Raw genomic sequence first — 23,461 nt, forward strand, 5'->3', positions numbered from 1 at the left:
GCAAAATGAACGAGGATGGGAAAAAACAGAACAGAACAAAACCTCAGGGAAACCAATGTGGCTCAGTGATTGAGTGCTGGCTTCCCACATACAAGGTCCTGGGTTCATTTCCCCAGTTTAAAAACAAATAAATAAATTTATATATATATATATACCAGTGAGTATGACTTTATTTGCAAAAAGGGTCATTATAGATGATGCATACGTTAAGGGCCACCCTATCCCAGTATGACTGGTGTGCTTACAAGGGGGAAAGAGAGGCAGGAGGGGAGAATGCCATGTGATCATGGAGGCAGTGATTGAAGCACTGCAGCTGCGAGCCAAGTTACACCAAGGATTGCCAGTGGTAGAACACAAGACGCTAGGAAGTGGCAAGGAAGGATGCTCCCACACAGGTTTCAGAGAGAGTGCGGCCCTGTCAACACCTTAATTCCAGGCGTCTAGCTTCCCAGAACTAAAAGACAATACATTTGTGTTGTTTTAAGCTGCCAAGAGTGTGGTAATTTGTTATGGGGTTTATGGCAGCCCTAGGAAACTAAGAAGGTGGGTTATGAAAACAGCCTCCAAACTGGTCTCCCTGCTTTCACCCCTGCCGCCAGAGTGATTTTTTTGTTTTTGTTTAACAGATGTAAACTATTTATTGAATATTTGCTCCCAAATATTGTTAAATACATTATCTTGCAGCATATCGCTTTCAAGTTAAAATGTCAGAAACATACACCAATATTTACGATTCTTTTAAGGAATGTTATATAATGACACATTAAGGCGTAAATTCTTTTGGCTTATAATTCTTGAAAGAATGATAATAGCAAAAGCGATGCAAAATCTTCAGTGTGAGATTATGATTAAGCTACATTTTACAAAAATATGGTGTAAGATGGCAATAATGCCATTCAACATCCTGGATTAGGCCCCTTCAGGAGGGACTGATAATTCATACAGTCAGACTTTAAAATTTACAGATAAAGGCAGTTCACTACCGCCATTGAGAAGTACATCTCTAAACATATACAACCTTCAGGCCACAGTTTTGAAGGTCTGAAGTATCAAGTTGGTTTGATGAATTAGTCGATTGGCACTTATGAACACATTTATTGCCTTGCCATCTTTAAAATAGGTTTTCAGGGTATTGCTAAAACTTTTGGAATATTTTACAAATTCTTTCTTTTGGTGTTCAAGTGCCCTGCGGTTCTGGTATTGATATTTCTTGAAGACATTATTCACTGTATCAAGAAGTTCTTTTATTGCACTAGCTATATCCTTGATTGTCTGCAGAAACCTCACTCTGTCATTGATCTCATCTGGGATCTTACTGAGAATTTGTTTACGTGCTCGTGCCTTTTCATTTAGGTCCTGGAATTCTGGCTCTGGTCGCTCAATTAGATACTCTTCTACATCATCAGCTGCCATATGAAGGAGAGACTCTGTGAAGTTAAACTCTACACTTTTTTTCTCTAAAATTTTCATAATGATGTCTTGCGTGAGACCCAGATTTTCCTTTTCAGGCTTAATGAAAGCTGCTCTCAGTGTCTGAGCTGCAGATAGATTTACTCTTTCTAGCTCATTAAACACAGGATACATGACTGCATAGAGGGGCATAGAAACCATGGAAGTGGTCTCAGCTTCATTCTTCATCTCCTCCATTGTCATCCTCATTCAAAAGCCAACTACAGGAGAAAAAGCAGTGCTAAAATGCAGAGGACTCTTCATTCAATGCAGTATTTCCTCCCTTTTCTGAGATAAAATAGGGCACAGAACATATATTGACCTTTGGAGCCCCCTTCAACTCCCGGATCAATTCACTCCGGCGACGCCGCCCCCCCCCCCCCCCTTTTTTTTTAAGTTAGATCATGCCACCCTTGCTCAAAACCTTCCGGTTCACTCAGATTAACAACCTTTCCGTGGTCTTACTAGACCCTCATGATCTTCCCCCCAAATCGAACATCTCTCTGACTTAATTTTGTACAACTCCCTTTCTTTAAATTAACATGCCAGACAGGACCCATTACTGTTCTCCACAGTCCTACCTGGTGTTTGCTCCAAGCTGATCTTTGTGCTTGGGATGCCCTTCCCCCAGATGTCCTTAACTGCCTCATCCTCAAATGTTTGCTCACATAACACTTTCCAAACGAGGCCTCCTCTGACTACCCTCTTTAATAGGGTAACCTGACTCCCACCCAAACTCCTGACGCCCCTTTCCTCCCCTCTCTCTCTTCCTTTCCTTCTCTCTTTTCATAGCACTCAACAGCTTCTAACGTACCAATTAATTTACGCGTTTACTATATCCACTGTCGCTTTCTTCTGACACTCGCTCCCCTTCCCCTAACTAAATGTGAGCTCTTCCAGGGCGTTTTATTCACAGATGCCTGAACCCAGTCAGGCACAGGATAGGCGCTCAATAAACGGCCGTCGGATGGACGAATTCTCAACGTCAACAAAGAGGAGAGCAGAGAATAAAAGACGGGGCCAGGAGCCAGGGTTCATCCAGGGCGCGGTGCAAGGTTACCTCGATCATCACAAAATTTAGGCAATTTCGTGAATTCAAGTAAAAAAAAGACCAGAGGGCACTAGTGGGGCTTCTCTTCTGTGTGCGTGCTAGGAGAGCCCGAGGCAGATAAGGCCGAAGGGCGCCGGACCCATCCATCCCCTTTGGGTCTCCCGGGGAAGATGCCCCGTGGCTGCGGTTGAGGGCTTTCTCTTGGTCTTCTTTTTTCCAAGTTAAAACCTTGAGTTTCCGTTCCAGCGGCACTAGATTAGGTTACTATATATTCCGAAGAGGTTTATGCCACTTTTACTCGGGAAGGCGCCACTAATGAACATTGCCACGATTTTCTATTAAGGCGGTTTAGCACTTAACGTCACCCCGGGGAAAACAAAAGAAAAGAAAACAAGCCAGCCAGCAAGTAAACAAAAAGGCCGTTGGTGAGTTTTCGCTTATTCGAGGATGGGTTCGGGCCGGCTGAGCCCCAAAACGTGAACTGAGACCATGTTTTTGCTGAAACGAAGGTGAGGCCAAACGGAGCCCAGACCCAACACCCCTTCGGAGGGTCCCTCAAACTGGTGGGAGATCGCGTCTTCTCCCGCCTCCCCCCGCCACCCCAGGGCCGGGTCACGTGGTCGCGCGGCAAACTGCGCCCGCGGAGTCCAAAGGCTCCCGCGGGCGTCCGGCGTGCGGGTGGGAAACGGCATGGCGCGCTGGGGACGTCACGACAAAGGGGCGTGACATATGTCGATGAGCAATGGCGCGCAGAGGCTGCTGGTCCCGTTCAGTTTGGGCACCCACGTCTCGCGGTGGCAGGATCCAGATTTTCTCGAGGTGGCATTTCTGACGCCTGTGGTGAGAGAAAGGAGAATTCGGAAGGCGAGGGTGCGGAGGGTGCGCGGGCAAAGTGACCGTCTATGAAGAGCGTGGCGAGGGCGAGGGCGAGGAGGGAGGCGAGCAAAGCAACTCATACTTACCTGGCAGGGGAGATACCATGATCACGAAGGTGGTTTTCCCAGGGCGAGGCTTATCCATTGCACTCCGGATGTGCTGACCCCTGCGATTTCCCCAAATGTGGGAAACTCGACTGCATAATTTGTGGTAGTGGGGGACTGCGTTCGCGCTCTCCCCTGATGTCGTTCTGTGAAGAATAGGTCTTTTTCTTTTCTCTTTTTTTTCCCATCCGGCGCTTTCTAGATGTGCCTTTGCCACGTTTCATGGACACTCCAGCTTGGGTAGTTAACAGCTCCCGGCCGCGCCGAACTGTTATGGGCCGGTTTTTTCGTCTGCACCATTGTGTTCCTTACTGTCTGCTCTGTGGGCAGGTGGTTGGGGGTCAGCTCTTTCGGCAGATGGGCAGGTGGTTGGTGGGCAGGTGGTTGGGGGTCATTCGTTTGCACCATTGTGTTCGTTACTGTCCGCTCTGCGCTTTCGGCAGGTGGGCAGGTGGGCAGGTGGGCAGGTGGGCAGGTGGTTGGGGGTCAGCTCTTTCGGCAGGTGGGCAGGTGGTTGGGGGTCATTGGGCGGCACGGCACGGTCTTCGCGAAAAAAGGCCTGGAAGACAGCAAAGGTCCAACTAAAGCCGTTTCTCCCCCTCCCGCCCAAGAACCAGGGCATTTGTGCTTTCTCCCCGGGCAAGACTCCGGGCCATCTGGGAAAGGCCTTTCACGAAAGCTGGTTGGAGAGAGACGGCCCGATATCGAGCCTGCCCTCCGGAAGAAACAAGACTCTGCAAGCAGACTCTGCGGTGTGTTCGAAGATTCGGGGCCACGGTGCTGGCTTGGAACTTTCCTCCAGTGGCAAGGTTGCCTTTTCACCTTCCTAAATCCCATCCCCTATGGCCAACCACTCAACAACAATAACAACAAAAGGCAGTTTTTCCTTTTGCACAGTAGCTACATATGTCTTCCCTCATATTTATGATGCCCGAGGCCTCAGTTGGGTAGATATGAAATCTAGGGGTTGATGCTGGCTATCAACTGGGACTTCTGCTGGGTCTGTTGGCCAGAACGCCTGTATGTGGCCTCTTCATGGGGCAGCTTAGGCTTCCTCAAAACATGGTGGCTGGGTTTCAAGAGCGAGCATCCCAAGAAACAGGAAAGGGGGGGACACTGCTTGTTTCTTAAGGCCTGGTCCTGGAGACTGACTTAAAGACCAAAATTTTCTTATTGAGGCTCTAAAATCCCATCAGGCGCACCATTACCTTTGGGGTGGAAATACATGGAAAACCAGAAATGTTGGCTGCAGGTCATTCTCTTATATGACTAATATTTCTGTCATATATCAGAATCCAGCCTTGCAGTGGCACGCCTGGGGCTTGTCCCTTTGATTTAGATGAAGTTAGGAATTTGTGCGGGTTCTTAGGAGGCCTTCATCCCATGTGTCTGGCCATGAACCTACAGAATTGGTTCTGCCAAAGTTCGAAGGGCTCTTAAAACCAACGGGTGACGCAGGCCACTCCACATTGCAAAATGGTAACAGTATATTAGGGAACTTACAGACCGGGGAGCAGGACATTCAGAACAGCTCTCTGTGAGCTGGTGCAGCAAGATGATGCAACAAAAACAGACACAGGGGAAGAGACAACGAGAGATGCAGCAGACCAGGGAGCTGAGGTGGTGCAAGAGAACGGTCACCCCTCTCCCACTCGGGAAGGTCCCAGGATCGGTTCCTGGAGCCGCCTAATGAGAATACAAGCAGACACAGAAGAACACACAGCGGGTGGACACAGAGAGCCGACAATGGAGGAAGCGGGGTGAAATGAATAAATAAATCTTTTAAAAAAAGAAAATAGCGTTCCGTGCCACCCAGGAGGTTTCAGGAGGTTACTGGGTAAGAATAGGGAAGGCACAGAGCCAAGCCTTACATCTTTCGTCACTGATGTACCCTCTGTGCCTAGATCCAGTGACTGGCTCACGCTAGAGACTCAAATCTTTGTTGAACAAATAGTCCCCGTTCCATAGTGCAGGGAACTGAGCAAGTGGGGTAGGGCGGCCTGAGCCGAGCCGAGCATGTTCTAAATGTCAGTGTGGTCACGAGATTCAGCAAAGCAGGCACTTCTTGGGCATTCCACATCTTGCAGCCTTATTTTTATGCCAATCCCATTCAATTAGGAAAAAAAGCAGTTGTGGGGAAGGGGGGGAATGGATGTGGCTCAAGCGGCTGGGCGCCTGCTTCCCACTTTGGAGGTACATGTGAGGTCCCGGGTCCAATCCCCAGTCCCCAGTACCTAAAAAAAAAAAAAAAATTTTTTTTTTTTTTGCAAGACTGTAAACATGTCTCTTTAAAGTTACTGATGTGTAACAGGAATGGCTCTAGATAGCTACGAGGCTTGGTGCTTAGGAACTGTGTGTGCATGTTTTCGGGTGCACTTAAAGGGGGGTGTTTTAGTTTCTTAGGCTGCTGAAAGCTGATACCATGAAATTGGTTGGCTTAACAATGAGATTTTATTAGCTTACAGTGAGAAAAATGACCAAAGCAAGCCATCATCAAAGTGATGTTTTCTTCCCAAAGACTGGCTGCTAACAATCCTTGATTCCTCTGCCACATTCGTGGCATCTGCTGGTCTCTCCCTTCTCTTCCGGGTTTTCTTGCTTTCAGCTTCTTGCTTCCATGCCTTTCTCTCTCTTTGTCTGAATTTCATTCTCTTATTGAAAGGACTCTAGTAAGAGGATTAGACCCACTCTGGACCACACCTTAAGTGAAGTAGCCTCATCAAAAAGTCCTGCTTACTACAGGTTTATGCCCACAGGCATGGATTAGCTTTAAGAACATGATTTTCTGGGGGTACATATGGTTCCAAACCACTGTACTTCACACTCTGGACCCCCAAAATACACATTCTTTCCATATGCAAAATACATTCATTCCATCACAATATCCCAAAGCCTAAAATCATTTTGGAAACAAATGTTTAAAGTACAAAGTCTCGGGAAGTGGATTTGGCTCAATGGATAGAGCATCCGCTTACCATATGGGAGGTCCAGGGTTCAAACCCAGGGTCTCCTGACCCGTGTGGTGAGCTGGCCCACGTGCAGTGCTGATGCGCACAAGGAGTGCTGTGCCATGCAGGGGTGTCCCCCGCGTAGGGGAGCCCCACGTGCAAGGAGAGTCACCCCGTGCGATAAAAGTGCAGCCTGCCCAGGAGTGGCCCCCCACACACGGAGAGCTGACGCAGCAAGATGACGCACAAAAAAGAGACACAGATTCCCAGTGCCACTGACAAGAATGCAAGTGGACACAGAAGAAAACACAGCGGGGAAACGGACTTGGCCCAGTGGTTAGGGCGTCTGTCTACCACATGGGAGGTCCGTGGTTCAAACCCCAGGCCTCCTTGACCCATGTGGAGCTGGCCCATGCACAGTGCTGATTCGCGCAAGGAGTGCCGCGCCACGCAGGGGTGTCCCCCGCGTAGGGGAGCCCCACGCGCAAGGAGTGTGCCCCGTAAGGAGAGCCGCCCAGCGCGAAAAGAAAAAGTGCAGCCTGCCCAGGAATGGCGCCACCCACACTTCCCGTGCCGCTGACGACAACAGAAGTGGACAAAGAAACAAGACGCAGCAAATAGACACAGAGAATAGACAACCAGGGTGGGGAGGGGGGGAATTAAATAAATAAATAAATCTTTAAAAAAAAAAAGAAGAAGAAGAAAACACAGCAAATGAGCACAGAGAGCAGACAATGGGGGGGGGGGGGAGGTGGCGGGGGAGAAGAGGAGAGAAATAAATTAAAATCTTAAAAAAAATAAATACCAGGTGGGTCCTGAGCCTCAGCAGAGTTGCAACTCCTACTCTCTGGTTTGTTGGACTTATGCAGGCCAGCTAACAGGGAGGTGAAGATGGTCAATCATCACATCAGGGAACTGAGAGTGCCTACAACTGCAAGCAGGAGAACTGCATCCATCATCCATGTGTAGTCTAAGCTCCCTCTCAATATAGAGGTGGAGTGAACATCACCATCTCAGGGCCCACAGAATGGAGGAATAAAATATGGATAAGAGTGGACTTACCAATATTCTATTATGAAACTTTTGTGACTACTACAAAGAAAGAAAGAAAAAGAAAGAAAGAAAGAAAGAAAGAAAGAAAGAAAGAAAGAAAGAAAGAAAGAAAGAAAGAAACCTCATCAAAATCAGTTATAGGGAAGCAGATGTGGCTCAAACAGTTGGGTGCCTGCCTACCACATGGGAGGTCCCGGGTTTGGTTCCCAGTACCTCCTAAAAAAGATGAGCAAGAAAGCGAGCTGACACGATGGGCTGGTGTGGCGAAATGACACAACAAGATGACAGCCCCACCCTTTCCAAGTGTTTCCATGGTGCCCATACTCTCCCTAAATACTGGGGTGCTGCTCTCCCTGAATTCTCAAATACTGGGGTGAATGTTCCAAACTCATCAAACATCAGGATGCAGGCCACGCTCTCCACAGTACTCCAGGCAGGTGAGAAAACTGGATGATAACACTTCCTGAACAGTGGGGCAGAAGACCCGCCCTCTCCAGGTGCCGGGGCACACTCACTCTTTCCACACACATGGGCCAGCTCGCTTTCTTGGCCTGAGAAGATCTCTTTGGTCCAGACCTCACCTTCCATGGTTCTACCTTTGAGGTCATTTTTCCTTCAATCTTTCCCTTTAAGTCCAGGATGGCAGTGGTTCCGTTCATACAGACCTTGCAACAAACTTGTCAGTTTCAGGTGTAGTCCACACAGTTTCCAAAACCATCAGACAAAAGAATGTGCCACATATCCTTTCTGGAAAACCGCATTGCCAATCCTGACTTGCACTGAAGTGGCTGACTGGTTCCATGTGCAGTTAAACCCTCACATGGAGCACCTATTCTCTGGGAACTCACTTTCTGGAGGCTTGGAATTTTCCAAAACCATCAATTCCTGGTTTCTTCATGCCCAGGAGTACAGTTCTCAGCTTTTCCCTTTCCTGTTGCATTTTACTATGATTTCGATAAGGCATTTGAACTATGAGCTGCAAGGGAAATTGAGGCTGCACCTTCCACACTTAGTTGGAAATCTCCTCAGCTAAATGTTCAAGCTCATTACTTTCACATTCTGCCTTTCATCCCATACCAGGACTCAATTTTGCCAAGTTCTCTGCCACTTTAAAACAAGGGTTGCTTTTCTTCCAGTTTGCAGTGACACATTCATCATTTCTGTCTAAGCCCTCATCAGAAGTACATATTTCTACCAACAGTCTTCAAAAGCAATCTAGGCCTTTTCTGTCAAGCACCTCGCATTTATTTTGGCCCCTACTCATCATCTCCCTTCTCGTCCGGGTTTTGTTGCTTTCAGCTTCTTGCTCCCATGGCTTTCTCTCTCTTTGTCTGAATTTCATTCTCTTATTAAAAGGACTCTAGTAAGATGATTCAGACCCACCCTGGGCCTAACCTTAACTGAAGTAGCCTCATCAAAAGGTCCTACTTACCATAGGTTTACACCCATGGGAATGGATTAGCTTTAAGAACATGATTTTCTGGGGTACATACAGACCCAACCCACCACAGGGGGTTTGGTTTGTCTTATCTAGGAACGTGTGGCTTCTCTGCCTTATGGCCTCACACCAAGCATATTAATTTTTGGTATTTAAAGGATGAATATCATCCTTTTTTTTCTTTTTTTCTTTTTTTAAGATTTATTTATTTATTTCTTCCCACCTCCTTGTTGTTTGCACCTGCTGTGTCTGTTCATTGTGTGCTCGTCTTCCTTTTAGGAGGCACCAGGAACTGAACCCGGGACCTCCCATGTGGGAGGGAGGTGCCTAATCTCTTGAGTCACCTCTCTCATTATATTTCCTTCCTTGTGTCTCTCGTGTCATCTTGTTGCGTCGGCTTGCCACACCAGCCCATCGCTCAGCTTGCTGCCTTGCTCGTCTTCTTTAGGAGGCACCAGGAACAAAACCCGAGACCTCCCATGTGGTAGGTGGGAGCTCAATTGCTTGAGCCACGTCTGTTTCCCGGGATGAATATCATTCTAGGAGAAAAGTTAAAAGCAACTTGGATAGGGAATGGACATGACTCAACCAATTGGCCTCCCATCTGCCATATAGGAGGTCCAGGGTTCAATGCCCAGGGCCTCCTGGTGAGGGCGAGCTGGCCCACGCAGAGTGCCATCCCGTGCAGGAGTGCTGGCTGACGAGGAGAGCTGGTGCAGCAAGATGATGCAACAAGAGACACAGAGGGGTTGAATGGGACCTCATATTGTTTTTTTAATGTAATATTTTTACAAAATCAATTAAAAAATAAAAAATAAAAAAAATAAGTTAAAAAAAAAAAGAGACACAGAGGGGAGAAAATAAGAAGACGTAGTAGAACAGGGGAGCTGAGGTGCGTAAGAGAGTAATCACCTCTCTCCCACTGCAGAAGGTCCCAGAATTGGTTCTCGGAGCCACCTAATGAGAATACAAGAAGACACAGAAGAACAGTGAATGGACACAGAGAGCAGACAATGGGGGGAACGAGGCGGGATGGGTGGGTGGGTGGGTAAAAATAAATAAAATAAATCTAAAAAAGGGGGATTTGGATAGCCAGAAGAAAAGATCAAGGAAAATGGAAAAGTCTATGCAAGGATTAGGGACAATTCTCTCTTTCCAGGACCCTTCTTCTCCTTTCTCTGTTGTTCCCACTCCCTCTGCTCCACCTGCATCATTTATCCCTCCCTACTTCAAATCAACTCCTGGGAAGAGGTAGGCAATGATCTTTTAAACGGGTGGTTCCCTCGTTGGTGGGTTTCCCTGCAAATTGAGACAGGGACACAACTTCTTAGGAGGTAATGAATTACTTGCCCTGTTTGAGGATACAGTTTTGTGTGCTTCCATCCCTAACCCTGAGTCACTTCCTGACTTAGCCCAGAGTCCACCTCTAAGAGTTCCTTATCATACACACACCATGTAGTCAGGAAAGCAGAAACGACAGGGACACGATCAGGGGATAATGGAGAAATGGATAAGAGACTGTGTCCTCTATGAAGGCAAACAGATGGAGAGGAGTTGTACTAGGCATTCAGAAAAAAATCAAAAGTATTAGGCTAATACCAGCAAGGGAAGAGAAACCAAAGTGCCATCTAATTCTACAGTTTTCTTGTCTCAAAGAGGAAAAGGAGCCCTTCCTATCTGAATCTCTAGCCAAGCTGATGCCATAAGCCCCGGGGCAGGTGAAAAATAAGAATCCACGTCTCTCCAGCTGGCATTACTCATTTGGAGGCTTCTTTTCCTTTAAGTGGAAACAACCTGCAGAAATTTGCAGAAGTACTCTGCAATGTGTTTTGCACTTTCTGCTTTGTGGAATTCCTCAACCAGCAGACTACACTTGTGCGATGGAGCAAGCACATGGAGGACTGGAAGATGACCCACCACATCAAGGGGCCTGGGGACCGAGGGAAGCCGACTCTCCACCACCTACACAACTATGGTGATGTGGGCTATGGGTGGGAGGCTCTTTGTCTCTTCAGAGATAACCTAAGCTATCTGACTTGTGGGTGCGAGACAGGTAAGAGGCTGCAGTCCTGCCCTTGGTGACCATGGCAACGACTCCAGTCCCAGGAAACAGTTTAACAATGCAAGGTCTATAAACTTTAAGTATTCAGGGGAAATGCAAACCAAATATGCCAAAAGCTTATCTAGAATGTATGAAGTCCATGCTAAAAGCTTACCTAAGATGTGGAAGATATATATGCTAATCCAAGCCTATTGAGAACTGAAACAAAGGGACCATTTAACCTTTCCTCTCTGTATAAAAGAAACTCAAAAGTCTTGTTCGGGGCTCAGGATTAAAACAGAAAGCTCCTGAGTCTGGCCGGCCGTCAATCAACCATTTTTCCTTCTCAAAATCATTCCTGAGTCCTGGCCTCTCTATATGCAAATAACTGAACCTCTCTCAAATTCTACAACCATGGGATAACTAAGGGTTTTAGAAGCCCATTGAGAAGTGTTGCTGAGGCCATACTTGAAGGCTTTCCATTAAAGGTGAGCTGGGAGAAGGTGCAGCAGTGTACACAGACAATGTGTGGGTCCCCCGTTGATTTCCATCAGTGGTTTGTTGAGGCTTCCTCAAAATTTACTGGCACCGACCCCAGGGCAGATCAGAATCGTGCTCTGGTTTTATCCACTTTTGTCTCTACTCTCCTAACCAACTATCCAAACTCAAGTTAGGGAAAAGATAGCAGGATGACAAGGGCTATTTATTGTGTAAATCTTAGCAGCAACTACTCAGTTTTGGGACGCTCTAGAGAAAGACGAAGGAACAAAGAAATTAAAAAACTGCTGTGTTAGCTGCTCTATTGCAACTATGTACTAAAGGGAATGATTTTTATCCTGGACACTATGAAGGGTGCAAAGGAAGAAGGGGAAACAGTATGCTCTTGCAAGAAGCCGGGACATTGGAAGAGGGATTGTTAGAAAGAGACTCCAGGGCATGCAGAAATTGCAGGAACAAGGGAGTCAAGAAAGTCCAGGAGGACAAAACTCTCAGCTAAGGAATAATTGGCAAATGGTTCAAAGCTGACAGAAAGAGAGAATCTTGGAGGTGGAAACTGGTGAAACAAATGTCAGTACTTTTTCCTCAAGCTCATCTAGCCTCATCTTTTCTGATAGATACTGGTACTACTTACTCTGTGGTTTCTTTGGAAATCTCTTGCTTTCCAGCAGATGATAGGCCAATATAGGTGGTTGGTATTTTGCGTCTGCTTTTTTCCTTATTCCTTTTCCTGATGGTTCCCATATAGCTGGGTCCTCTGACTGAGGCACATGATTTCTTACCTGCTTCAGATTCTCCTATAAACCTATTGGAGAGAGACTTGCTGTTCAAATTTACATATTCTGTGCTTCAGATGGAGTATTTGTGGTGCTTCATGGGAGTGGGGCATCTGATTTGGTTCCTATGTGCATTGTGGAGAAAACACCCGGAGCTGAAACAAACAGCTGCATTGCTTTGGGGCCTGGGGAATAATTATACTTACTGGCTTAATTCCAGATATAGAACCAATTAAAATAGTTTACCAAAAGAATACGCCATCATCACAGGTAAAATAATAGCCTTTGTTGAGAACTCAATTAGGAAGATAAAACCAGTTACAAAAGAATTAAAAAAACAAGGGCTAAGTGCTCACTTTGGCAGCAAATATACTAAAATTGCAATGGTACAGAGAAGATTAGCATGGTCCCTGTGCAAGGATGACACACAAATTCATGAACCGTTCCAAATGTTTATGTGCAAACACACATGTCATGGGAGTCCTAGGAGGAGAAAAGAAGGGAAAAGGGGCTGAGGAATATTTGAAGAAATAATGGTAGAACATTTCCCAGCCCAACTGAAGGACAAAGGTATCTGTGTCCAGGGAGCACAACTTACTCCTATCCAAGTAAATCCAAACAGACCAACTCTGAGACACATACTAATAAGAATGTCAAATGCCAGAGACAAAGAGAGAATTCTGAGAGCTGTAAGGGAAAAGCGATGCTAGCATATAAGGATAACCAGTAAGATTAAATGCCGATTTCTCATCGGAACCCGTGGAGGCAAGAAGGCAGTGGTATGCTATTTTTAAGATACTGCAAGAGAAAAAAACTGCCAGCCAAGAATCTTATATCCAGCAAGACTGACTTTCAAAAATGAGAGCGAGTTTAGAATATTCACAACTAAACAGAAACTGAGAGAGCTTATTGCAGGAAATACTAAAGGGAGTGCTACAGCCTGAAAAAAAAAAAAAAAAAAAAAAAAGACAGGAGAGAGAGGCTTGGAAGAGAGTCTAGAAATGATTCCTTCAGTATAAGTCAATAAAAGTGTAAAAAGAGTGGTGAAAATAAAAATGACAGATAAAACCCAAAGATCAACATGGACGAAATAAGAACTGCCCTTACAGTAATAGCATTGGGTGTTAATGGATTACACTCCCCAGTCAAAAGACACAGACTGGTGGAATGGATGAGAAAATACAAGCCATCTCTATGCTGTCTACAAGAGACTCACCTTAGATCCAGGGCTAGAAATAGATTGAAAGTGAAAGGCTGGAAAAAGATATTTCACTCATGCAGAAACAAAAAGAAAAATAAATGGAGTAGCTATCCTTATATCAGATGAAAGAGACTTTAAAAGCAAAACTGTTGGGAGCAGACGTGGCTCAAGCAGATGAGTGCCCGCTTCCAAAATGGGAGGTCCCGGGTGCAGTTCCTGGTGCCTCCTGAGAAACAAAAAACAAACAGTAAGCAAAACAAACAAAAAACCAACTCAGGGAAGCCAATGTGGCTAAGTGGTTGAGTGCCACCTTCCCACATACGAGACCCCAGGCTCAATCCCCAGCCCCCGGTATTCAAAAACAACAACAACAAAATGAAACAAAACAAAAAAACTACAACTGTTAGTAGAGACAAGGAAGGACATTATATATTAATAAAACTGGCAATTCACCAGGAAAAAATAACAATCATAAATTTATATGCACCTAACCTGGATGCCCCAAACTGTACGAGGTGAACACTGGCAAAACTGAAGGGAGAAATAGATATCTATCTCCACAATAATAGTTGGGGATTTCAGTACACCAGTCTCAGCATTGGCTAGAACATCTGGGCAGAGGATCAATAAAGAAACAGAGAGCCCGAATGATATGATAAGTGGACTAAACCTAATAGATATACACAGAACACTGCACCCAAAACCAGCAGGATATACATTCTTTTCAAGTGCTCATGGATCTTTCTCCAGGATACACCATATGTTGGCTCACAAAGCAGACCTCAATAAATTCAACAAGACCAAAACTATACAAAGTACTTTCTCTGATCCTGATGGAATTAAGTTGGAAATCAACAACAGGCAGAAATAGGGGAAATTCACAAATACATGGAAATTTAAAAATGTGCTCTTAAATAATCAGTGGAAAGAAGAAATTTTGAGAGAAACCAATAAATATCTTAAGACGAAGGAAAAGGAGAGCACAACATATCAGACCCTACGGGATGCCGCAAAGGCAGTGCTGAGGGGGAAATTTGTAGCCCTCAATACTTACATTAAAAAAGAAGAAAGAGTTCAAGTCAGGGACCTAACTACCCAGCTGGCGGAATGAGAAAAAGTCCAGCAAACTAGTCCCAAAGAAAGTAGAAGGAATGAAATAATGAAGATCAGAGTAGAAATAAATGAAACTGAGAACACTACTAATAGAGAGAATGAACGAAACCAAAAGTTGGTTCTTTGAGAAGATTAACAAAATCAATTGAAGGAAAGAGGGAAGATGAAAATGAATGGAATAAAAAATAAAAACAGGGACATTACTACTAACGCCACAGAAATAAAGGCGCTCATAAGAGGATTCTACAAACAAGACTGTAGGCCAAAAAACCAACCAACCAACCACACGCACACACACACACACACAAAACAGACAATATAGACAAAATGGAAAAATTCCTAGGGATGTCCAAACAACCTACACTGACTCTCGAAGAAATAGAAGACCTCAGCAAACTAATCACAAGTAAAGAGATTGAAACAGTCATCAAACAACTCCCCAAAATGAAAAGCCCAGGACCAGATGGTGTCACAGGGGAGTTCTACCAAGCATTCAAAGATTTCATACCAATCTTACTCAAGCTCTTCCAAAAAACTGAGCAAGAAGGAATGCTACCAAACTCATTCTATGAAGCCAATATCACCTTAATACCAAAGCAGATAAAGACATTATGAAAAAAGAAAATTACACTAGGGAAGGCATGCTAAGTAAGAGATGTGGAGTTTTCTTTTTGGAGTGATGAAATAATTCTAAAATTTTTTGTGATGATGAATGCACGACATTGTGATTATACTAAAAGCCACTGTTTATACACTTCAGATGGATCAAATGGTGTGTGAATATATCTCAATCAAACTGCTTAATAAATAAATTAATATTTGTGCAAGAATACCCAGAAATAACAGGGAAAAAATTGAGAGATCGGGAGGTGAAGAATTAATTTTCTTGTTCACTTGTCTGGTTTTTTTTGTTTGTTTGTTTATTATTATTACTGAAATAATGAAAATGCTCTAATAATGATTGAAGTGATGAATGCACAACTATGTTCCAAATACCACTGTACACTTTTGACGAGTTGTATGCTTTTATTAATATGTATCAATAAAACTCATTTGTTAAAGGGAAAAGAAATTACAGCCCCTTTTCCCTAATGAATACAGATGCAAACATCCTCAACAAAATACTTGTTAATCCAATCCAACAACACATTAAAAGAAGTATTTACCATGATCAAGTGGGTTTTATCACAGGCCTGCAAGGGTGGTTCAACACAAGCAAGTCAATCACTGTAATACACCACATTAATAAATCCAAGAAGAAAAACCACATGATTCTATTGGTTGATACAGAAAAGGCATTTAAAAAAATACAGTATCCTTTCTTGATAAAAACAGTTCAAAAGGTAGGAATTGAAGGAAACTTTATGAACATGATAAAGGCCATATATGAAAAACCCACAGTTGGGAAACGGACTTGACCCAGTGGTTAGGGCATCCGTCTACCACATGGGAGGTCCGCGGTTCAAACCCCGAGCCTCCTTGACCCGTGTGGAGCTGGCCCATGCACAGTGCTGATGCGCGCAAGGAGTGCCGCGCCACGCAGGGGTGTCCCTGCACCCGTAACGAGAGCCGCCCAGCGCGAAAGAAAAGTGCAGCCTGCCCGGGAATGGCGCCGCCCACACTTCCCGTGCTGCTGACAACAACAGAAGCGGACAAAAGAAACAAGACACAGCAAATAGACACAGAGAACAGACAACCGGGGGAAGGGGGGAATTAAATAAATAAATAAATCTTTAAAAAAAGAAAAAAAAAGAAAAACCCACAGCTAATATTGTACTCAATGGTGAAAAGACTGAAAGTTTTCCCATTGAGATCAAGAACAAGGGAAGGATGGCCACTGTCACCACTGTTGTTCAATATAGTGCTAGAGGTTCTAGCTAGAGTAATCAGGCAAGAAAAAAGAAATAAAAGTCACACAAATCGGAATGGAAGAAGTAAAGCTTTCGTTATCCACAGATGGTAAAATCCTATACCTAGAAAGTGCTGAAGCATCTACAACAAAGCTGCTAGAACTAATAAACAATTTCAGTAGAACGTCAGGACAAAAGATCGATATGCAAAAATCAGTGCTATTTCTGAACACTAGTAATGCGCAATCTGAGGAGGATGTCAGGAAAAAAAATTCCATTTACAATAGCAACTAAAAGAATAAAATATTTAGGAATAAACTTAAAGATGTAAAGCACTTATATTCAGAAAACTACAAAGCATTGTTAAAAGAAATTTAAAATGACTAAATAATTGGTAAAACATTCCATGCTCATGGATTGGAAGACTAAATATCACTAAGATGTCAATTCCATCCAAATTGATAAACCGATTCAGTGCAATCCCAATAAAAATTCCACCAGCATATTTTTAAACAAATGGAAAACACAATTATCTAACTTATTTGGAAGGGTAAGGGACCCTGAATACCCAGAAACATCTTAAAAAGGAAAAGCGAAGATGGAGGACTCTCACTTCTGGACTTTAAATCATATTACCCAGCTACAGTGGTAAAAGCAGCATGGTAAAACTGGCATATAGACAGACACATAGACCAATGGAACCGAACTGATGGTTCAGAAACAGACTCTCCCATCTATGGTTAAGTGCTTTTTGACAAGCCTGTCAAACCCACCCAGCTCGGACAGAACAGTCCATTCAACAAATGGTGCTGAGAGAACTGAATATCCATAGCCAAAAGAAAGAAAGAGGACCCCTATCTCGCACCTTATACAAAAATTAACTCAGAATAAACCCAAGACCTAAATAGACCATCAGTTGTAACAACCTGTAACAATGTCCCACCACGGTGTGGTATGTTGGTGAAGGAGTGCTGTATGGGAATTCTGCACATGAGCATGATTGTTTCGTAAGTTCACAACTTTTCTAATAAAAATATATTTTAAAAAATAATAGAGTGGGTTGGGGGGGGAGTCACCAAATGTAAGGTATGGACTATAGTTACTATAGTAGTAAGATTTGGATGATATTCTTTCATAATTTGTAACAAACATCTCATGAAATGCAAGGTGTTGGCAGTGGGTTGATGTATGGGACCCCTGTATGATGTTACGCATGTTTGCTTTATAAGTTCACAACTTTTACTACACACTTACTGTTTATGTATGTTTATGTATGAATGGTATAAAAATGATAACGGTAATAATAATAATGGGATGGGATGGGGGGAATACACCAAATGTAAGATACTTTGGCTGGTGGTAATATTTTGAGGAAGCTCTTTCATCGTTTGTTAAAAGTGTTTCACAACAATACAAGGTATCAGTGGTGGGGTGAGGTGTGGGAGCCCTGTGTGGTACTGCTCATGTTTGTTTTGTAGGTTCACTACTTTTACTATACCCTTATTGTCCATGCATGTTTATGCATGAGTGATATACTTCAATACATTTTTTAAATGGAAAAAAAAGACCTAAATGGAAAATCAAGAGCCATAAAGCTCCTCGGGGAAAGAGTAGGAAAACATCTTCAAGACCTGGTGATAGGTGGTGCATTCTTAAACCTGACACCAAAAGCAGGAGTGATGAAAGAAAACATGGATAAAAGGGACCTTCTCAAACTTAAACACCTTTGTGATTCAAACGACTTTGTCAAGGAGGTGAAGAAGCAGACCACTCACTGGGAGAAAATATTTGGAAGCCTCACGTCCAATAAGGGTTTGATTTCCATTCTACATAAAGAGATCATACAACTCAAGAATAAAAGAGCAAGCAATGCAATTAAAAAATGGGCAAAGGATTTAAATAGACATTTCTCTAAAGAAGAAATACAAATGGCCAAAATGCACATGCAAATTTGTTCCATATCACTAGCTATTAAGGAAATGCAAATCAAAATGACAATGAGATATCCTCTCACACTGCATAGAATGGCTGTAGCTGAGCGAGAGGGTTTCGTCCTCGCTCAGGCCCAAGAGTCGGGGGGGCTTGCTCCTGCCGAACCACCGGCGGGGGGTGCCCCAAGAGGGAGCACCGGTTCTCCAGGCGTGGGGGACGCACGGTTGGGGAAAAACCACGGAGACCGCTTGAGCGCAAGAACAGGTCTGCTTTATTACGGAAGTACACTTAGCTATATAGGGTTGGGTAGAGGGAGGGGCGTGATGAAGGGAGGGTTGGCTAAGGGGCGGCTGTGGACAGGCTGAAGCTGATGGATAGACCTGAGGTAAGCAGTTACTGGGGAAGAGGGCAGATTGTAGGTTGGCAATATGGGCGGGACTGGCGGGAAGGGCGGCGGGGGCTGAAAGGGGAGGAGGGGCTGAGAAAGGCGGCAACAATTGCTCCTTTCGTTTTAAAAAGAAATAGAGGCAACAAGTTTTGGTGCGCACTGTGGGTGTGAATAACTCGGCGTGCGCAGCAACAAAAGACAAGGATTATGAGGAGGAGGAGGAAAAGGAGGTTATAAGGACGGGTACTGGAATAGGACGAGGGGTGGGGGGAGACCACGAGGACCGGCCGGCCGTGAGCGGACGACATAGCATCTGGCCAGGATGCATGTGCCCGCCATTAGGGTCGGCGCACGCAGGCGCCTGGCGCGCGCCGAGCCTTGCCAGCGAAACGGGCCTGTGATGCCCCTGTACCCCTCGCCCGAGGGGGAGGAGTAGTTGGGGAGAAGTAAGGAGAGGAAGACAAGAAGCTATAGGCGTGCAGTCTGGAGTAGGTGGAGAAACCTGTGGCAGCGGGGTTGTGTCCCCCCCACTCATAAGACGGAAGGTTCGTGCGTCCAGTGAGGTTGGCGACATCAGTTGTGAAAGAGGGGGCGGAGGCGGTTACGTTCGAGGCGAGGAGCCTTTTTTGTTGCCAGAGGGAGAGGGTCCAATTGAAGGGCTGGTGACTTGGGTTGGCAGCGGCTGGGAGAGCGAGGGAAGCCAGGACGAAGAGAACGGCTGCGAGGCTGTGTAGAGGCATCATCTGACGGTGCGGCATCTGTGGAGAAAACTCCTCGCTCTCCACACTTGGCGAGCGGGCAGCATGAGGGGGGTAAGGAGAGCGGGGTAAGGGTCTGAAACGTTTTAAGAAGGGGCGTTCCTTGATGATGGCTGGTGCTGGATCCGGGTGAACGGGGCGACCTCTGGGCCGTATCCACTCTCAATGTTATCTCTCACCGAAGGCATAGGGTGCTGATTGTTCGGTGGAACTAATGGGTCAGTGGCGGGCCGAATGCAACGCCCAGGAACCCAGAGCGGCTGCGGCTCAGAATCTGGAAAGACGCAAGCAAAGCCCCTCCCCTGTGCTAGGAGGGGAGCTGGATCTTGCCAACGATTTGTGGCAGGGTCTTTCCAATGGACGAGGGGAACTTGCGAGGGCTGCCACATGGGTCCCCAGTGCTTATGGGTGGGGGAGAGTCCATGGTCATCGAAGGTTAGGAGATTGTGATGAATGAGGCAGGCAGTCACGACGTCGGCGGGGGCCTTGTGGGGAGAAGAGGCCCTTTCTTTTTGAATAAGTAGCTTGAGCTGTTGGTGAGTGCGCTCGACGATTCCTTGCCCCTGTGGATTGTATGGAATGCCAAAATGATGCGTGATGTGATACATCTGCACGAAGCTGGCGAAGGAGGCACTGCGATACACTGGTCCGTTGTCTGTTTTGAGATCCCATGGAATTCCCATGAACAAAATAGCTTGGCGAAGCGCCTTGATGCAGTGTTTAGCACTTTCTCCCGCAAGAGGGACTGCATGGCACAGATGCGAAAAGGTGTCAGTTGCCACATGAAGATATTTGAGGCGGCCAAATGCACTGACATGAGTGACATCTAATTGCCACCTTGAGTTGGGGCGGAGGCCGCGGGGGTTAACACCCTGAGGCTGCAAAGGCCCAACTGGCAACAATGGCGCGCAAGGTGTTTGCAAGTTTCAATGGGTAAGTCGGGGAAGAGCTTCCGGATGGACCGCGCGGAGAAGTGGAATTGGGAATGCAGGAGCTTGGCTTGATTAACAAAGTCTCCAAGTCGCGGCCCGTCGGCAGGGCTTTCATGGAGGAGGACAGGGTTTACCTGGCGGTTTGACACAGAAGCATCAGCGAGGTCATTCCCTTGAGCCAGCGGTCCTGGTAGGCCAGAGTGGCTTCTGATATGAGCAATGAACCAGGGCTGCTGCCTCGCCTCAAGCAGTCGCTGTACGAAGGCGAGCACCCGATCGATGTTTGAGTCACCTGGTAGGAAAGTAGCAAGCGGGAGGCTGCGACACACCTGAAGAGTGTATAGGCTGTCAGTAAAGATGTTGAGAGGCTGGTCTGGGTGGAGATTGAGGACTGCAGCGACAGCTAGAAGCTCGCCCACTTGAACAGAAAAGTCATTTGCGAACAGCAGTTGCCGTGGCTCAGGATTCCCAGGAGTGTATATGATGGCGGCAAACGCCATTTTTGAGGCATCTGCGAAGGCAGTGATGGCTGAAGGGATCGGGTTCCGTGCGGGCAATGGACGGAATGGGTTGGAAAACGCCAATTGAGACATTCCCTGCAGCAATCGGTGATGAGGATAGTGGTTGTCAAAGGAGCCGTGAAAGAGCTCTACCAGGCTCTGCATTTGGGCATTGTTCATGATGAGGGAGGTAACTTCTTTGGCATCTAAAGGCCAGACAATGGTGTGTGGCGGGATACCATACGTCTGTATGGAGAGAAGTACTAAGTCAGTGGCCAGCGCAATCCAGGCCCTTAGGAAAGGGCAGCTTTTTGGGAGCTTGCTTTTTGACGTATGAAGAAAGAGGAGGGGGCCATCTTGCCATAAGAGACCCATGGGAGTGACCGGCGTTGGCAGAACTAAAGCCAAAATTGGAAGGTCAGGGGAGAACCGCTCCAGGCGGCACTGCTGCAGAGCGGCGCTGACCTGTTGGACGGCTTCTCGGGCAGCGGGGGTGATGGTGATGCTGCGAGTGGCTGCAGTTGGTGGGCTATCCTTGGTCTGCAAGAGCTCGAAGAGGGGCTGCATTTGCGCTGTTGTGATGGGAAGCGCCGAGCGAAGCCAGTTGATTTGCCCGCAAAGTTGCTGGAGCTTGGTTAGCGTCATCCTATCAGAAAGGTGGATTTTTGGGCTTGCGGGTTGGATGAACCGATGAAAATGAAAGCCTAGGAATTGAAAAGGAGGCTGGAGGTTTATTTTGTCAGGCTGCACAGTAAGCCCGAGGCTGGAGAGGTTTGTTATTATTGCCGAGAGCAGATCATTGAGGAGCGCACTGGAGCTCGCTGCTAAAAGGAGATCGTCCATGTAGTGGAGAATGTATGTGTGCTCCGGATTGAACTTGGAGCGCAGCGGCTCAACAGCATGGTTGACATACAGTTGGCACATAGTCGGGCTGTTGCACATGCCTTGAGGCAATACTCGCCACTGAAATCGCTGAGCTGCGCCTTGGTTGTTGATGCGCGGAACTGTGAATGCGAATCGTGGACAGTCCCGGGGGTGAAGAGGAATAGAGAAAAAGCAGTCCTTGATGTCGATGGTTGCCGCATGAAAATGCTGGGGGACTGCGGTGGGGTGCGGGCATCCTGGTTGAGGTGACCCCATAGGCTTAATATGTTTGTTGATCTCACGGAGGTCGTGGAGAAGGCGGTATTTGCCGGTGTTCTTCTTGCTAATGACAAAGACTGGTGAATTGTAGGGACTAGTGGACGGCTCTATATGCCCTGCTTGTAGCTGCTCTTTGACGAGGGCAGAGAGAGCCTGCAATTTGTGAGCTGGCAAGGGCCACTGCTCGACCCAGATGGGCTCCTCTGTGTCCCATTCCAGAGGGATAGGGTCAGGTTTTGAGATGGGAGCAGTGGCCCCTAGAAGGGGGGGGCAGCGCAGCTGAGAAGGCTTCTGTGGTGATTCGGGCCTTTAGCTGGCTGAGAACATCTCTCCCCCATAAGATGGTCTGGACTGACGAAAGGACGAGTGGACGAATTTGGCCTTCGTGGCCTTCTCGGTCGCTCCAATGCAGAGGCTGGGATGTTTTCCAGGAGGCAGCGGCTCCTGTGGCGCCGATGACTTGAGGGCCAGTTTCGAGGGGCCAGTGATTGAATGCGGCGATTTCGAAGGGAACACAGGAGACTTCAGCGCCAGAATCCAGAAGCCCATCAAGCCATTGCCCATTAATCTTAAGCTCTAATGAGGGTTTCTGGCGGCGTGTGATGGGCATTGTCCACATTATGGCTTGGGAATTCTCCTGGGGGCCTCTTGAGGGTGGGGCTGAGGCCTGCCCCGCTGGGAGTTTAAAGGCTGCTGGGAACCTTGGGTGGCACGGCAGTCGCGGGCCCAGTGATAACCTTTCCCACAATGCGGACACGGCGTAGAAGGGCCCCTTGGCCGTCGCATCGGTGGGTCTGAGCGAGGCGCTGGGCCTGGCTGGGAGCACTCACGGACGAAGTGGCCGGGCTGGCCGCACCGAAAGCAGACGGAAGTGGGGCTGGATGAAACAGCCATGGCAGAGGCAAAGGCAGCGGTGAGTGTTTTGACTTGTGGGTCGACGTCACGGCAAGCAAGGACCCATTCGTGCAGAGCTTTGTCGCGTATGGGAAGGATTATGGCCCGGAACGGCGCAAGGCACCCGTCAATGACTAACTCTTTGGCTAACGCAAATTGGGCATCCTCGCTGGAAATTTTCCACTGACAAGCTTCCAGGACGCGGGCGACAAATGCTGGGAAGGTCTCATTGGAGTCCTGAAGCAGCTGCGCGAGCTTGGTGGGCTGCTTGGTGGAAACTAGAGAGAATGACCGCTGGACGAGGACCTTTACCCGGTGCCAAAACCCTGGGTCAATTTCGAGATAAGAACGAGGGTTTGCATAATTGTTGGTGCCCGTGTATGCATCGGAGGGATCGAGGACGCCGGCCTGGGCATTCTGCACGATTTGCCGGTCAACAGCCGCTTGATAATGGGCGCGCCATTCAATAAATTGACCCGGCGTCAGGATGGCACGGGCTAGTGCAATCCAGTCATA

At 46.6% G+C, this 23,461-nt stretch overlaps 2 non-coding genes and 1 pseudogene across 2 annotated transcripts; 2 read left to right on the plus strand and 1 right to left on the minus strand.

The window, feature by feature from the left end:
* Nucleotides 1–631: 631 nt before the first annotated feature.
* LOC131277952 (programmed cell death protein 10 pseudogene) lies at nt 632–2,340 on the minus strand (annotated as a pseudogene).
* A 1,114-nt stretch (nt 2,341–3,454) lies between these two features.
* Nucleotides 3,455–3,618, plus strand: LOC111762347 (U1 spliceosomal RNA). Its single transcript, XR_002795478.1, has one exon. It is a non-coding gene; the product is annotated as a U1 spliceosomal RNA (small nuclear RNA).
* An 8,964-nt stretch (nt 3,619–12,582) lies between these two features.
* Nucleotides 12,583–12,689, plus strand: LOC131278128 (U6 spliceosomal RNA). The gene has a single exon (XR_009185382.1). It is a non-coding gene; the product is annotated as a U6 spliceosomal RNA (small nuclear RNA).
* The last annotated feature ends 10,772 nt before the right edge of the window (nt 12,690–23,461 follow it).

This window comes from Dasypus novemcinctus, chromosome 3 (genome assembly GCF_030445035.2).
Source record: "Dasypus novemcinctus isolate mDasNov1 chromosome 3, mDasNov1.1.hap2, whole genome shotgun sequence".
NCBI classification, from domain to species: Eukaryota; Metazoa; Chordata; class Mammalia; order Cingulata; family Dasypodidae; genus Dasypus; species Dasypus novemcinctus.